Genomic DNA, 16177 nt, shown 5'->3' on the forward strand with positions numbered 1-16177 from the left:
TAGAACTTAAAATTGAAGAAGTCTAAGTAATCTGTTTCGATTAACCAATGACGCGTATAACTCCGTGTCGTTTATATTATGCGAGTGCTGTTTGACGCCGACATTTGACGCAAAATTGTGTTGCAAAATTGAATATGAAATGAATTGTGTGTCATTCCATCCGAACGGAGAATGGCGTTTTTTGTTTGTTTTTATTTTTATCATCTGATCATATTTTGATTTGCAGATTGTTTTAATAATGTTTGTGCTTAATCATTCTTTTTTAATCAGAAAATATTGGGGGTCATGAGAAAAGGTGAAACGAGTTCGAAATAAAGTCGCGTTTGTTTATTGAATTCTCATATTGGTTGCGTGCCTTCCATTATCACAACCGTCGACGACTTTTAAACTGAATAGCATTCAACTCAGATGACCGAACGTTGTCTAAAAAAGATTCCATTTATAAATATTTTCATGTGCATCGACCATTAATTAAAAAGGAAGAAGAGATAGTTGGGATGATATTACTTTAATGTCTTGCTTGTACTTTTCATTTTTTCCAATTCATGGGGGGGGGAAGAACATTTGCCTTGTGTTTAATCCAAAACTACCAATAAACAAAGAAGACTTCGAACACTGTACATCATACTATCTCCTAGATTTGCTAAGCAAATGTTCATACCAGTCGTGATACGTCCCTGGCAATCAGGCTGACAATAACTTTATTGCTGTTAACCATAACTTTGTTGCTGTTCGGCATTGCTCTGTTCATTCCTAGGAGATCCACCTTCCCAGGCTTTACCTTCATTTAGAAAAGAAGTTAATTTATTGCTTATTATTATAGCCTGAGATAACTCGTATTGGGAAAGATTAAAGCTATTGATCAGTTATTTTTATAAGCCGGTGTACGCTTATCCTATTGCACTGGCTTTTTAAAACCACACTTTATCTTGTGTCTCATCTTATGAAAAGAAAGTAAATAAAATACTATTTAATCTTTCTCCTTATGTTATATATACATTTATACATATATATATGTGTGTATGTGTGGTGTGTGTGTGTGTGTGTGTGGTGTGTGTGTGTGTGTGTGTGTCGGAGAGAGATATTGATATAATTATGAAGAGCCGCACTGCAGTACTTATTAGCAACGATGAATAACGGACTAAAAAATGCATAAATGGGTTCTTTGATTTAGCGATTGGCTCCCTGGACTTGACAGAGGTAACCGTCTTAGTAGGATTACACATACTGCATAGCATCACCCAAGATAACGACATAAAATCGAGAATATAGGCTTATGCATGGACAACGGTCTGGTAATAGTTAAAGATGTCGCAAGCATAAAATGTGACGGACTCAGAAGAACAAAATGAAATGTTTGGATCTCAAAGTAGAAATTACTAACAACATTAAACAAGTAAATTTTCTGGGCGTCACCTTTGATTTAGCTACCAATACCTACAATAAGGAATACACAAACCCCACATATATCCACCCACGCTCCAATCACCCACCCTCTATCATTAAGCACATACCTAAATCAATCAAATGTAGAATGAATAACTCCTTCAATGAGGAAATATTCAAGAGATACAAAAATATTTATAACAACGCGCTAAAAAAAATAGTGGATATAAAAATGCCGACATTAAATACATTAGAAACAATATTAATACAACTAGATCTAATAATTGAGAAAAGAAAATAATTTGGTTCACCCCCCCTCATTCAACCTAATGGTTCAAGTGTTAACTGTTTGTTTCCTCAGCTATCATCAATAAAGTATCCCCTTCTCTGATAATGTAAAAAGAACTAATTTGGTTGCCGTTAGCAGTCCCTTTTTGCAAGGGAGATCACGAACCTGGAAAATCACAAACACAACGTGGAGGAAAAAAACAAGCAAAGAAAAAAATAGGTCCTAACAAACTAGACGTGAAACTATAGTCACACACAAAAGAAAGGTATTTAAAAATGAGAGACGACTGCCGCAAAGAAAAAAAAACAACAGAATAAAAGTCTAAAGTCTAGATTTGAAGTGAAGAGGGGCAAAAAACAAATAATAAACAAAAAAAAAACACGAACATATATTTAAAGCATAATTAAGAAACCGGCCGTAATCGGCTATAAAATCTGTTCGTGAAGAAAAAACAGAAATTGTGATTGTGTCAATTTTAATGTTGGAAAATAAAAAGAAAGAAAAAATGTATTTTAAAAAAGAGACGGTATGCCGGAAAAAGGAAAAGACAGGCAATCGTAAGAAAAAAAAAATTACCCACGATAAAAATGTGAGTCAGTACACTCAGCCTAAAGTTCACAATTAAAATAATTTTTTGGAAATAGTGTCAATCTAGGGAATTTTTTAAGTTCATCTGTCAATCAAAATTTGTAACATGTATCAAACTGTGAAATGTACTTTTAATAGAGTGTTTTTTATTGTTGAAAACGAAGTACTTTTATCGTCATAAAAGATGCAAAACATGACAGGCATTTTTCTGAGTATAGTGAACTTTTCAGCTTTCCGGGTGATTTTTATATTTTGAAAGGAAAGGACACTATTTAATGTTGAGTTTATATAGATGTTATATTGAATGTTGAGTTTATATGGATGTTAAAGGAATTATATTTTTAAAGGACACTATTGAATGTTGAGTTTATAGGGATGCCCAGTGATTACGTAAAAAAATTGTGCTCCAGTGTTTAAAAGAATTTTTATTGTTGTTGTTGTTTTCCGAAAAAAATTGAAGAGAAGTTATATTGAACTTTTGATGTCTAGAAAGACATATTTTGAATTGTTATAAATTGTTAATACATGTGAAAAGTTTATTTGATGTATTTTTGAAGAAAATTGTCTGCGTGTTTGAACAAGTATTTTTGAAAAAGTATTTTTGAAAAAAATTAATTTGAATGTATAAATGTATTGCAAATTTCATCATCAGGATTTCAAGCCATAATTAAGTAGATATAAATTAAGACGAAAAAAGAAACAAGTTAAAATAAAAAGAAACGAAACGATGATTTAGATGAGTGGTTGGCGTAGAAATAATTTAGAATTTTAATAACTTGATTTGCGTCAAAAACAATAAATGTTAAGGGGTCATAATAGGGGTCAAAGTTTTTAAAAATTAGACCTCTGCTGTCTCTACGAAATTACTCAGAAAATGTCTGGTCTAAACATTTGAAAATTTACATAAAGGGTATTCAGAAATAGGGCAAACTTTTTAATCGGTTTGGGTCGAAAGTTTTTAATTACCAATATATGAATGTATGTATGTATGTATATTTGCATGTCTGCCTAAAACCTTCGACAGATGTGACGGATTTTTACAAGATCAGTATCGTTTTGAAGTTCGACCTTTCAGACGACAAATATCGAAAAATTGGCAAAAAAACATTAATATCTTCACCTTCAACTGGGCACTTTTCTATAGGGGGGTCGCTTTTTTGTCGATATTTTCGAAAGTCATCCTCTCCGTTCGAGTGTTTATCCTTAATTTAAACCTATGTCACTTCCGGTTTGGCTGTGGTAGTAACAGCAAAGACGTCAGGTTTTTTCCCGTTCTTTTTCTCATTTGCAGTACGGGTTCGAGCCTGCCTTCCTAATATCACCTTTTTTTTTTTGCTCAACATACACCTCCAAACACCCGGGCAACGCCGGGCTGAAATGCTAGTATATCTATAAAAGTGAACGTGTGTGTGTGTGTGTGTGTGTGTGTGTGTGTCTGTCTGTCTGTGTACATTTGCCTACGCAATAACTCTGGCAATTTTTAGTGTACAGACTCGAAATTTGATAAACAGAGTATTGAGATTTGGGAAAATCTTTGTAATCCTTTTTCGGCCAGAAATTCGGCTGTAAAAGGGTCAAAGTTCAACGATTTGACCTTTGAGAACTCTACCAAACTCCTCCGCCAATTTTTGGTCTAAGCACTTGAAATTAGATATAAGGTCCTTGACATTGATCTACTTAATAACTTGATTTGCGTCCAAAACAATAAACGTTAAGGGGTAATAATAGACAAAATTTGACCGCTTTTTTTTTCTTTGCTCAACATACACCTCTAAACACCCGGGCAACGGCGGGCTGAAACGCTAGTACCTAATAAAATATATAATTCTATGTTCATATATCAGTGTTTCTACTTCTTTATTAAGCATAAGTGAAATATTACGTATCAATTAATACGTATCTCTCTGACTACAGTGATAACATGGCGGCTTGTAAAACATATAGTTCAAGGGTAACAAGAGGGAAGATTTTTTTTTTAAATAACACTCAAAATGAGAACAGTCATCTGAAGAATTCAACTAATGCGAACAAACATTTCGAATAAGAAAACAAAATTGATGTCGAAATCTATAAAAATGCGATAAATATATATAATGTAACGAACGGTGCTTAAAATAACGAAAAATACCTAAAATCATGCATCTTCCAGATTATAAATATTTAATATCATGAATACAAAACACAATCATGAAAAACTTATAAAAAAATAACGAGAAGGAAATTACATCTGAGAACTAGAGAACAACATTCGATAAGTAATGTTTAAAAGCTGCAAAATTTCGGAAAGTTCTTAAAATAAACCCTTCCAAAATGAAAACATCTTTAAAATAACATTTGCTATACAGGCCCAGATAAGATCAATACCTAGTATAAACAAAAGTTCCATCTGAAGGTAGCCCAGATATGCATTCTTATTTACTGAGGCCATAATTTGAACGAACGGTTTTAGTCTCCAGACACTGAATTTTAAGTCGAGACATATTTATAGTCCACCCGCGGGGTGTTCCTCTTAATGCTTATTTCCAAGACGGTATTTTTTCCTCCAACTTTGCTTTTCAAATACTCAGCAATTTTTAAACATGGCATTTGTGGTTTGCTAAAATCTTTCCACTCTTGACACTTTATTATGGGAGTTGAGTTGTACTTTGTTGCTTTTAGCGCGGTCTGATGCAAAGAGACGCAACAAAGAGCCACCAGCGTCAACGTTCCTTTCCGCTTACGAATGACTGCAATTATTTCTTTCAGGACTGACATCATTAATATTGATTCTTGTGATTCGATGATTTCACCGAGCGTTTCCGTTTTTGCGCGGTCGGTTTCATCCACGCGTGAGACGATAGCTTCCGTTCAAGATTCTGTTATTTAAAAAGGTTGAATTCAATACTGAATAAGTTTGCATCGTAGCTGGCCACATGAAGATTGAACTTCTTACATAAAAAGCCGCGTAGTCTTTTAGGACGCCATTGAATATTTTAGAGACAATGCTTAAAATATCAACTAATCCTAAAATGATTCCATTATTACCCATAAAAAGTTGAAGCAATCGTTGCCCTACTTTGGCTGCATAAACAGTGCCCTATTTCTGTAAATTCCAGAATTGCATTAAAAGATAGTGATGCCCCTGGAATCAGGATCCAGTTCTATTATGTGGTAATAAGAGTTTAGGTCGATTTTTGAGAAAACATTTGCATTGAAAATTTCATTAATAATTAATTAGTAATTTTTTAACTGCTGATATTTGATAGCGGGTACGTTTTACTATTTTGTTTGTTACACGTAAGTCAGCGCATATTTTATTTTCTCTGTTTGGTTTCGATACTTTACCAACGGCAACGCGCACATAATGGGTCATTCCACTCTTTTGATGTTATCATTTTCTAAATTTTTTCCCTTACTGCTTGTTGGATGTGAAATGGTATCCATCTTGCGGGCTGTGCAAAAGTCAAACATTTTTCATTCTATCTTATCCTTCCAACTAGAGTAGGTGTCGATTTAGAATTTCTTTTCTTGAATTCAGGATATTCTTTGTTAAAACCGATTTCAACTGTCGAAACACTAGTTCGATACTAACTTGCTTATGTTACTGTTGTAGCCCTGGAAATAAGTTAGAAAATTAAAATATATTGAAACAAACACAATATATACAAAGAGAAACCGCCGTAGTAAGTACCGCCAAAATGGCAAACTACAAAGTACATTGACTAGTATTTACCATTCTTCCACCGTGAGAGGATGTGAGACTAGGTCGGAAAGGAAACGCCCCATGGAGGAGGAATAAGCTGGCCTTGCAAAAATACATTTGGGTAGGCCCGTCGGCATTTCCTGGTGAGAGCACCTCAGACAAAAAGCGATAAACTCACTCCTCCGAAAAGCCGGGAAGCACGGCTTGAAGGGTAGACCTCTTGGAGCTATACAGAGCATTTTGCATCAGTCTGACAGCAAAAAATGGTCATTGAAATGGATCAGTTTCTGTCGGACTGACCGTCGAGGTCGGTACCTCGACTTATGTGTACCATGAAAGTACTCTGACTTTAATTTCCACTCTCGACATTCGAAAATACGTGACACAACAGCGGAAAGTAGAAAAATGGGCTAGCGCCCCAAGAGTTCATTGTTTCAATCATAAGTTAGTTAATCCTAATGATCCTGCAATGTGTTATGAGAAAGTCCTTCAATATACTTCGTTAGTGATTTTGCACTATGGCCACATACTCATCACGAACGAAAATGTGTTTTCGTCGTTTGACCACTGCTATGATTCTTTTCTTAATTTGTTTAATAAATCTATCAAATGTGTCTTTAAATCTTATCTCCCTGATGCCTATTATTACAAAGGTTTTATTTCTTCTCGTGTACTTACAATATCATAATTTCTTTTATATAGTCTTTTATTTGTGTCTTATTTTTTATGTAAAAATATCTAATGTGAATATATATTTGAGAAAATAGTACTCCATTTATATAGACGGTTTACTCCATTTTTCGGTAGGCGCTTCGTAGAACAAATTAGTTTCAAAACAAAGGTTTTGAAAAGTCGAGTTTTCAACAGAAAAAAAAGTGAAACAGGTATGCTGATTAGTTTTTTTTTATTAGTAAGAAACGAAGGGAATTTTGAACAAGCGTATTGTATTTTATTTGTATCCTTCACACTGAGATGCTTCGAATTTTTCAGCAGTAAGCAAAACTCTCTCTCTCTTTCTCTCTCTCTTTCTCTCTCTCTCTCTATATATATACACACACGCACACACACACACACACACACACACACACACACACACACACACACACACATATATATATATATATATATATATATATATATATATGGGAAATTTACAGAAAGAGAAAAAAATCAATTCTTTAATAGAAGACTTATCGGGCTAATGCAAAGCTCAACAAATTGTATTGGAGCTTACATAGAAATCAATAGAAAAAGAAAATAACGATAGAAAGTTATATAGTAATTTATAGATATTTATTTATTTATTCAATAAAAATATACATCAATCGGGATGTAGGGTGAGTGAGAACTCTGTCTACGATGGTATTTCGAAGCCTGATGCTTCTCATCAGAATAGGGGAGAAAATGCTAGGTAACATAATAGAGATGTGACGTCTAGCGATAGTTACATTAGGAGCGAAATAAATTATAGAGGCTGTTTCAGGGAGCTAAATTGACCTCTGTTATAAGAGGAGAATAGTTTTTATTATATAATGCAGGTAGACATATGGCATACCTGTCCTAGTGGAGTTTATATATGTGGACAAGATGTGCGATTAAACCCTCTGGGAAAATATAAGGTACGTTAATTGAAGGAAGATGCTTGTTTAATCATGTGTATGGCTATGGAAAACGGTTACATTAAATATGGAGTTTGTGCTATGTGGGTATATTTTAGAGGGGGCATCCGAAAGTAGTACGATGCTTAAAAGAAATATAAATTATTGGAAATAATATAAAGATAATAAACGTGAGGGTATAAATTATAAGGGATACATTATAGAAATATTTTAGTTGAATAAGATAGATGATAAATAGGTGGTAAAATAAAGGGGTTAAAGCAACAAATAAGTATTGGATAAATAAATATAAAAATATAAGGAGTATGGAGTGATAACAGATAATAAAAGTTATAAGAGATACAAAGTTATAAAGTATGGGAGAATGAAAAGAAGTGTATATAAATGGACAAACAAAATGGATATAAAAAAATTGCGATAAAATATAAAGATCTAAACAGCCAAGTGGCACAAATAAAAAAAAAAAAATAAAATGAAAATACGACAACAAATAAAATAGACAGAAAAAGAAAGTTCTTCGAGGCAAGGGGTAGAGATGTTTTGCAAAGTTTTTTGAGGTCGTTGTTGAGTGCTAATCAGTATCACAATATTTTATTAAAAACAGAAGTTTCTCTGTGAGAAATACAGACTCAGTCCAGATTTAGATGGTGATTCAAGGGAACATCTTGTTTTTGGTCGTGGGGAATTTCCATTTTTTAGGATATAAGAGCTGGGACTAGAACATCATTAATAGACATTAACTCACCTTTTCGAGAGAAGAAACTTTGGAACGGCAATTAATTTCATAATGTCGTTGTTCCCCCCCCCCAAGATTCTCATGTCCGGAGTGAAAGATATGTTGGTCCTCGGTTGATGATGTAAGTAATCCTGATTTAAGATTGCATGTCCCAAGTAGATCCATGTAATTGTATTTGTAAATTCTAGAAGTAGGTATTCGTTATAGAGAAGTCGATCCTAAATAGATTTTGAAAAAAAATATGGCACAATTCGATGCTGAAGGACCCGTGCTAAAAGACACAGAGCTAAAGAAAATCAGTAGCTCACTTACCCTACACCCCAACTGATGTATATCCTTAAATAGATAAATAAATAAATATATATATATATATATATATATGTATATATATTACTATATAGTTTTGTATCGTCATTTCCTTTATATATATATATATATATATATATATATATATATATATATATATACTAGCAAAAGTACCCGTCGTTGACTGGGTTCAAAAACAGCCTACAGAAAATGGACTCTGATTTATGAAAATATGATAGTTTATGAAACGGAAAGGTTGTAAAGAGATAGCTTCGAATTTCGGGGTATCAAAACCAAAGTAAAATATGATTAAAGTAAAAATAAAATAAATAAACCCCATAATTTATTATACCATACCTGAAACACTTATCACAATATTCTGTGGATCTACTTTAAAAAACCTTGTTAAACTTTGTGACATATTTCCATTCTATGGAGATCAGGCGCGAACAAACACCCCATAATTTTATCATACCATATTTCTTCAAACTGAAACATAATTATCAAAGTATACTTACACAGATAGATATGAAAAGTCTTTATTAAAGTTTGTGCCTATTTCCATTCTATGGAGGCCAGGCGCGACCGCAGACCCTACAATTTTATTATACCATCCCTATTTAAGTTACAACATACTTATCAAAGTATTCTTATGTACATCTATATCAAAAACACTTGTAAACATTTTTGTTTTATTTTTTTATTTTTTATTTCCATACTTTGTGCACCAGGCGCGTACGCAGATCCCACAATTTTAATGAATCATCATTATGCCAGATCAAACATACGCATTCCTGTGTCTCGATACATCTTCTATCATTATATGTGATCAGTTTTCTATAATAGTCAACACAATAGGAGGCTATTCATGACCAGACACACACACAGACGTTCAGCTTTATATATATATATATATATATATATATATATATATATATATATATATATATATATATATATATATATATATATAACATGGTTCTTAGTTTTGCTCAACTCGTAACTTGTGAATAATACGGCTTGGCAACTGAGTTGGTTTTGTGTCACATATGCGGTACAAACATTGAAAGCAGAGTAAAACATGGTGGCATTTTAGCCCTCATACATCGATACCGATGAGCGAGTTTATGTTTTATATATATATATATATATATATATATATATATATATATATATATATATATATATATACTAGACTACCCGTTACCCGTTGCGTCAGTATGTTATGTTAGCTATGGAATTCATGTATGAGCGTGACACTTGTGACGTAAAGAAAATAGTTTTGTTTTTTGTTTTTTTGACATAACAGAAACATTTCTATGAAAGTATATTAAAATGAAAAAAGAATATAGATAGATTTCTCTGAGTCGTTCTGTTTATTATAATTGATTATTTTTGAAAAAAAAATTACAGCTACTGAATTATAAGTGATTGCCCATAAGTAAATGTACACTGAACAGATACCATAATACTTATTATAGTTAAATTCAAATTTTGATATAACTGCTTTTTTTTTACATCGTTCATTTCTGTATTACGTTTAAGTTATTTTAACCACCTTTCTTCCCATGTTAAATGATAATTTCGAAATAATAACGTTAATATTTCAGCGTCCCAATTGTTCTTTTATTTCGCTTTTGTCGCGTTTAAATTATTCAAATAAAAAATTAATATTTTCTGCTTTTTTTTACATCGTTCATTTCTGTATTACGTTTAAGTTATTTTAAACCCCACTCTTCCCATGTTAAATAATAATTTCGAAATAATAACGTTAATATTTCAGTGCGCAGGTTATGCGCGCATGCCCAACCGGATGTCGTAAACCGGAAAGTGGGTTACATACATCCTTACAAGGTCATTTGAGTTTTATAATTATATATATATATGTGTGTGTGTATATATATATATATATATATATGTGTGTGTGTGTGTGTGTGTGTGTGTGTGTGTGTGTGTGTGTTAATCATTTACTAGAACCGTACTTGGTCTGTACATACCAATGCTAATAGATTAAAAAATCTTTCTCATAAGTAAAGTTTTTTTTATAATGAAAATTATTTTTATACAATTTTGAAAAAAGTCCAAAGAATGTCTTTTTATTACGTTCCAGAGCATATATAGTGTTATATAATAATTCTCCAAGATGCAAATATCGATTTTTCTCAGTTGGTCATTTAGGTCATTTATTACTTTTCAAAGGTATTCATTACAATATTTTCTTTTGCCGGCTTGTTATGTGTGTGTGCAGTCAGCACCAACCCTATTCAGGGTTTAACTGGCTTCCTCGAAGGAGGAAGTTTCATGGGAGCATGAAATTCACAAGCGGTCCCCAGTCGCATGTATATCCCCGTTAGGAGAGATGACGACGTTAGGATTTTGCAACTTTTTGCTGGGAGGTGGTGACGTCCTCCTACACACAGCACCTGGACTTCCCAAATTGGTCACCATTTTAGTAATGACCAGGCTCAACGTTGCTTAACTTCGGTGATCTGACGGGAACCGGTGTGTCAACGTGATTATGCCGTATCAGACTTGTTACTCGTAATACGAAGCAATATTGTAATGGATACCTTTTGAAAAGTAATGAATGATCAACTCAGAAAACTGAATATTTGGAATATAGAGAATTATATTACACTATATATATATATATATATATATATATATATATATATATATATAACTACTTGATTTACTGACGTAAAATTAATATACGAAAGTGTAGATTTATGCGTAAACTTTAAGTATTTACTTCAAAAGTGCTCAATACGTAGGTAGAGCTAGTTAGTAAGTTATAAAATGTATATGGCGATTAAGCTACACTGAATATTCCGCGTTTCATCCATTCAGTGTAGCTTAAGCGCCATATACATTTTATAACTTACTATATATATATATATATATATATATGGAGAGAAAGAAAGAGAGAAAGAGAGAAATAGAGAGAGGAGAGAGAGAGGTTGGAAAGAAAGAGAGAGAGAAGTAGGAGAGAAAAACAGACGGAGACAGAAAGAGAGGGGGCAGAGAGTCATTCTTTAAATTCAAAAGTTTGACTATTGATAGGAGTAGACGATGGTCCGTTCCCAAAATAAATCTTCTATGTAAAAGTTTATCATTTTTTTCTGCAAATATTATTTCATCAAATTTATATTTGAGTGTAATTTTTTTTGCTGTAAAATGCTCTTGATGTGTGGGTTGTTGTCCCAGCAGTATTTTTTATATTTCTTGTTTAATATAACGTAATCTAATCATAAATTACCAGTTACAACATATACCTACTCATTAGGATTACGTAAGAGATTAAACGAATATAAATGTTTTTATGATTTAATCAATTCTTGTTTGATATTGAGAAAACTTATTCAATTTCCTATATTTCTTCAGAAATTCATTTTGTGTGTGGCGGGGACAAAGGCATGTATTCTATGGATAAAATTATATTAATAATTTGTAAGTCAGCCAAAAAGGGTAAGGCACTTGTTTGCAACTCAATAGTCTATTGAAATAAATTTCCTGAAACCAAAAAAAAGCAATAATTTATATCTTTGTTTGTTATTCTCTGTCTCAAATGACAAACAGCACGTGTAAGTTTGTTCGTTATTTCTGGGAAAGGTGTTAACACTAAAACAATAAGCCATAAGTGTTGTAAAGTGTTGTGTCAGAAGTGACGCCGCTATTTATGATTATTATTCAGCTTGATAGCACCACAGACATGCAAAAAAATCGTTAGCAGATGAATGTGTTTTATTTGAACAGATTGGCAAACTGAAAGTGTTTAATGGATTTGGAATTATCAAAAGAATCTAAATGAAGGAACGATTTAGAGAAACTTATTCTTCATTTTACTCTGTCCCCTTCAATCTCTCTCTTTCTCTCTCTCTCTCTCTATATATATATATATATATATACATATATATATATATATATATATATATATATATATATATATATATATATATAGATGTTACCAACTTGATACATCCACATGGGGAGCGGCATACATATTGTTTTTAAAATATAATATAATTATATTATATTATATATATATATATATATGTATGCGTGTGTGTGTCAACGTACGCTTCTAGAATAGTAATTTCAAAGTCATGTTTTTTAAGCATAAAAAACGGTGTTGCTGCTTTTTAGATTTGAATTTGAATTTTTTATATTTCAAAAAAATATTTATATTTATATTTTTATATTTCGCTCTTAATCATAAGATAGTAACGAAATAAAAATAAGAAGCGTTTGGAAAAAACTGGAATTTTTTTTTTTGGGGGGGGGGGCTGCGTTCATTCCTTGCAACAATGTTAGAAAGACTCCACGTCAATTATGTTTACCGTTTTTAGAAAAAGAATGCTGTATTTGTTTTTTTCGTTTTTGTTTTTTTTATTTGCAACGCATTTGTGTTCATGTCAACTGTCATTCGACTTCTGTCGAACAGTTTTGCAAGGAATGAACGCAGTTCCAAATACGAATTTACATTTTTTAACGTGTTTCATTTTTATTTCGCTACTTTTTTTTGTGAACAAGAACGAGGGTCCGCTTTAAATATAAAAACTATAAATATTAAATACAAAAATCAAAAATATAGGTTCAATCTAAACGTCACGTGATTTAATTTAAAATAGTAAAATACTATTTTTAATAAATTCGTTTTGATATTTTCAACTAAGAATTAATAAGATCCATTTTAAGCATTGTTATCTTCTATGTAGGTGCTGAGGGGAGAACATAATTACCCAGTAGTTGGGAAAAACTGCATCTCAATACAGGCCAATCATCCATCTGTGCGCCATGAGCAAATTGCTGTAGTCCGTGATAAGTAGAGAGTTATCTACAACCTCGGCAAAACAACCTACATGCAGCGACATGCAATATGGTTTACTTTCTGGCCGATAAACAGCTGATGTGCTGACGGTAATATCACACATGATCAATGAATCTACTGATAATGACTTCGTTTCTAGAGCCATAGTTATTTATATATCTAAGGCGTTTGATAAAGTTCGACATAAAAGTCTACTTCTATAAGATTTCCAGCTAAAGAATAGCTGGAAACGTGTTCTTAACCATGAAAAATCTTTCTCTCTGAAAGTTTTATTAAAGTAGTCGTTGATGGGTAGAAATCCGAAGTTCAATGTATTAATGCTTGCGTGCTTCAGGGATCCATCCTGGGCTCAACTCTCTTTCTGATTTTTATTTACGACCTCCTAAATCACATTCTTCGCTCTTTCGTCAACGTCTATAAAGACGATACTACCATCTATCACAACACTTCAGAAGACGAAAAAGACCAGGATCTTTCTGATTCTCTCTCCTCCGATTCGAAGCGTGTTGTGCAATAGAGTAATAATAGCTAATTACCTTTAATGCATCCGAAACCAATTTACCACTCCAGAGAGTACCTTACTTCCGTGCAATCACTTACCTATATAAGAGTCAAATCTGTCCTAAAATGGAGTGCTGTTGCCACATCTGGTGTGGAGTTTCTAAAAGCACCCTTTCCGTTCGTCACAGAGTACAGAACTCTTTTCAAAACTTAGTGAGCGAGGACCTTTTCGCTTTTCGACTTCCACATTCTCACAGAAGAGACGTTGCGAATCTGACTCTGCTCTATAATTACTTTTTCACCTGAACTCTGGTCTATGGTTCCCCTTTTTCAAACGTTCGCAACAAATACTCGCCTAGCTATAACAACTACTAACAACTTCCCTCATTCTCTATATGTTCCTGGAACTAAACGGAAAGCTCAAGAGCAGAATATTTTTTTCTGAGAATAATCAGTTTGTGGAACTCAATTACGTGTGTCTACTTCCCGGCTGACGATTACATGGTCGTCTTCAAACCTAATAGGAATAAATTCCTATTGAGTCCTTTTAAATAATCTAGATCTACCATAACGGATGATGTTGTCTCACCTTCGACAACATTTAATTCATACGATTAGCTTCAGGGAATTTATATTTGGTGCCTTCTAAGTGAAAAGAAACGTTTTTATTCACTTATTTAATAAATTACTCTGGGTTAATTATTAGAAAATATTAGAAGTCCTACACTTCGCAAATTGAGTATGACCAGCTAAATATATTGCAGTTGTGAAAAGAAGCCCATAATACCAATCAATAGCACAATACCCTGATTCCATAATCATTCTTCAAGCTAAGTATTGTGAAAAACAACAAACTCTTAAATCATTTGAAAAAATCTTGATTTCAAACTTTCTTTGTGTCTTCACGCAAATATATCTGTACAACGTGGCTATATAGGAACATTCACGTAGACGAAATCTGGATTTCTCTTAGGGGCAAAAGGCCATCTAGAAAAACATAATATCGCATTTGAAATTGACCAGTAACGCGTAAACACATTTTCACCATTAAATCTCACGACAGGCTTTCAATCAACAATAATTTCAAATTTACTGACCATAGCAATGGACATAACCTTTTTTTTTACATAGGCATCACCACATTATCAAGGCCAAGAGGCCACTCAAGGATAAGGGTTAAAGAGTGTACAGTAGAAATTGAACAATATAGTAATTATTAGTAATGAAAATTTGGTAAATTTGATAACTTATATGGAACGGCTCATCAAGAACTTATTTACGTTAGTCTTGAAGACAACCATATTGTAGTAAGCCGGAAAGCAGGAAAACGGAAGACAATTCCACAGGCATGGAGTTCTAAGAAAGAAGCTTTGTTCATGGAATCTACGTTTAGGTTTAGGCACAGATAAAGAGTGGGGGAATTATTGATAGTGTTTACAGCTAGACGAGTGTTTCTTGTGAAAGTTTGGCGAGGGGGGGACCATAGATTGAAGCTCAGTCGAACACTTTCCATGAAAATAACGATACATCAGAGACAAACTCGCAACATCTCTTCTGTGAGATAGAGGTTGCAAGAAAGAGAAAAGGACATCTCCTACGAGGTTACGAAGTCTATTTTGAACTCTATCAAGGCAGGCCAAGTCCTTTCTAGCAGCTCCTGCCCAGATGTGGCAACAGTATTCCATCCTTGGACGTACCTGGCTCTTATATAGATAGAGAATAGCATCAGCAGTGAGATATCTACCGGATCGATAGAAAGATCTCACCATTTTTCCAGCGGCCTTGGCAACAGATTTTATGTACGTGTTCCATTTAAAATCAGGAGTAATGGTCAAGCCAAGAAGCTTGTCAAAACTTTAGGCCTCCTGAAGACGAGAGCCATTCATTTCAATTGATGTCAGATGTGGATCAGAATGTTGATGATGTAAAGAGAGAAGCTTGGTTTTAGATGCATTAAAAGTAACCAGCCATTCTTTACCCCATTGTACTACGTGCTCAAGATCAGAGGAGAGAGAATTGGAGAGAACTTGGTCGTTTACTGTCTTAGATGTGCTACCATAAATGGTAGTGTCGTCAGCATAAATGTCTACAAATGATGTAAGGGTGTGATTTGGAAGATCATTAATGTAGATCAGGAAAAGAGTTGGGCCCAGGATTGACCCCTGAGGGACACCGGCATTAATACTGTGAGCTTCTGATTTTTGCCCCTCAACTACTACTCTTATGAACTTATCAGAAA

At 33.3% G+C, this 16177-nt stretch overlaps 1 protein-coding gene and 1 pseudogene across 2 annotated transcripts in view; one reads left to right on the forward strand and one right to left on the reverse strand.

The window, feature by feature from the left end:
- Window positions 1-16177, forward strand: part of LOC145291420 (secretin receptor-like) — a 480255-nt gene that overhangs the window by 67044 nt on the left and 397034 nt on the right. The window lies entirely within an intron of this gene.
- LOC145291659 (5S ribosomal RNA) lies at window positions 11018-11135 on the reverse strand (annotated as a pseudogene).

Source organism: Euprymna scolopes, chromosome 12 (assembly GCF_053919585.1).
Source record: "Euprymna scolopes isolate OS-2025 chromosome 12, ASM5391958v1, whole genome shotgun sequence".
NCBI lineage: Eukaryota > Metazoa > Mollusca > Cephalopoda > Sepiida > Sepiolidae > Euprymna > Euprymna scolopes.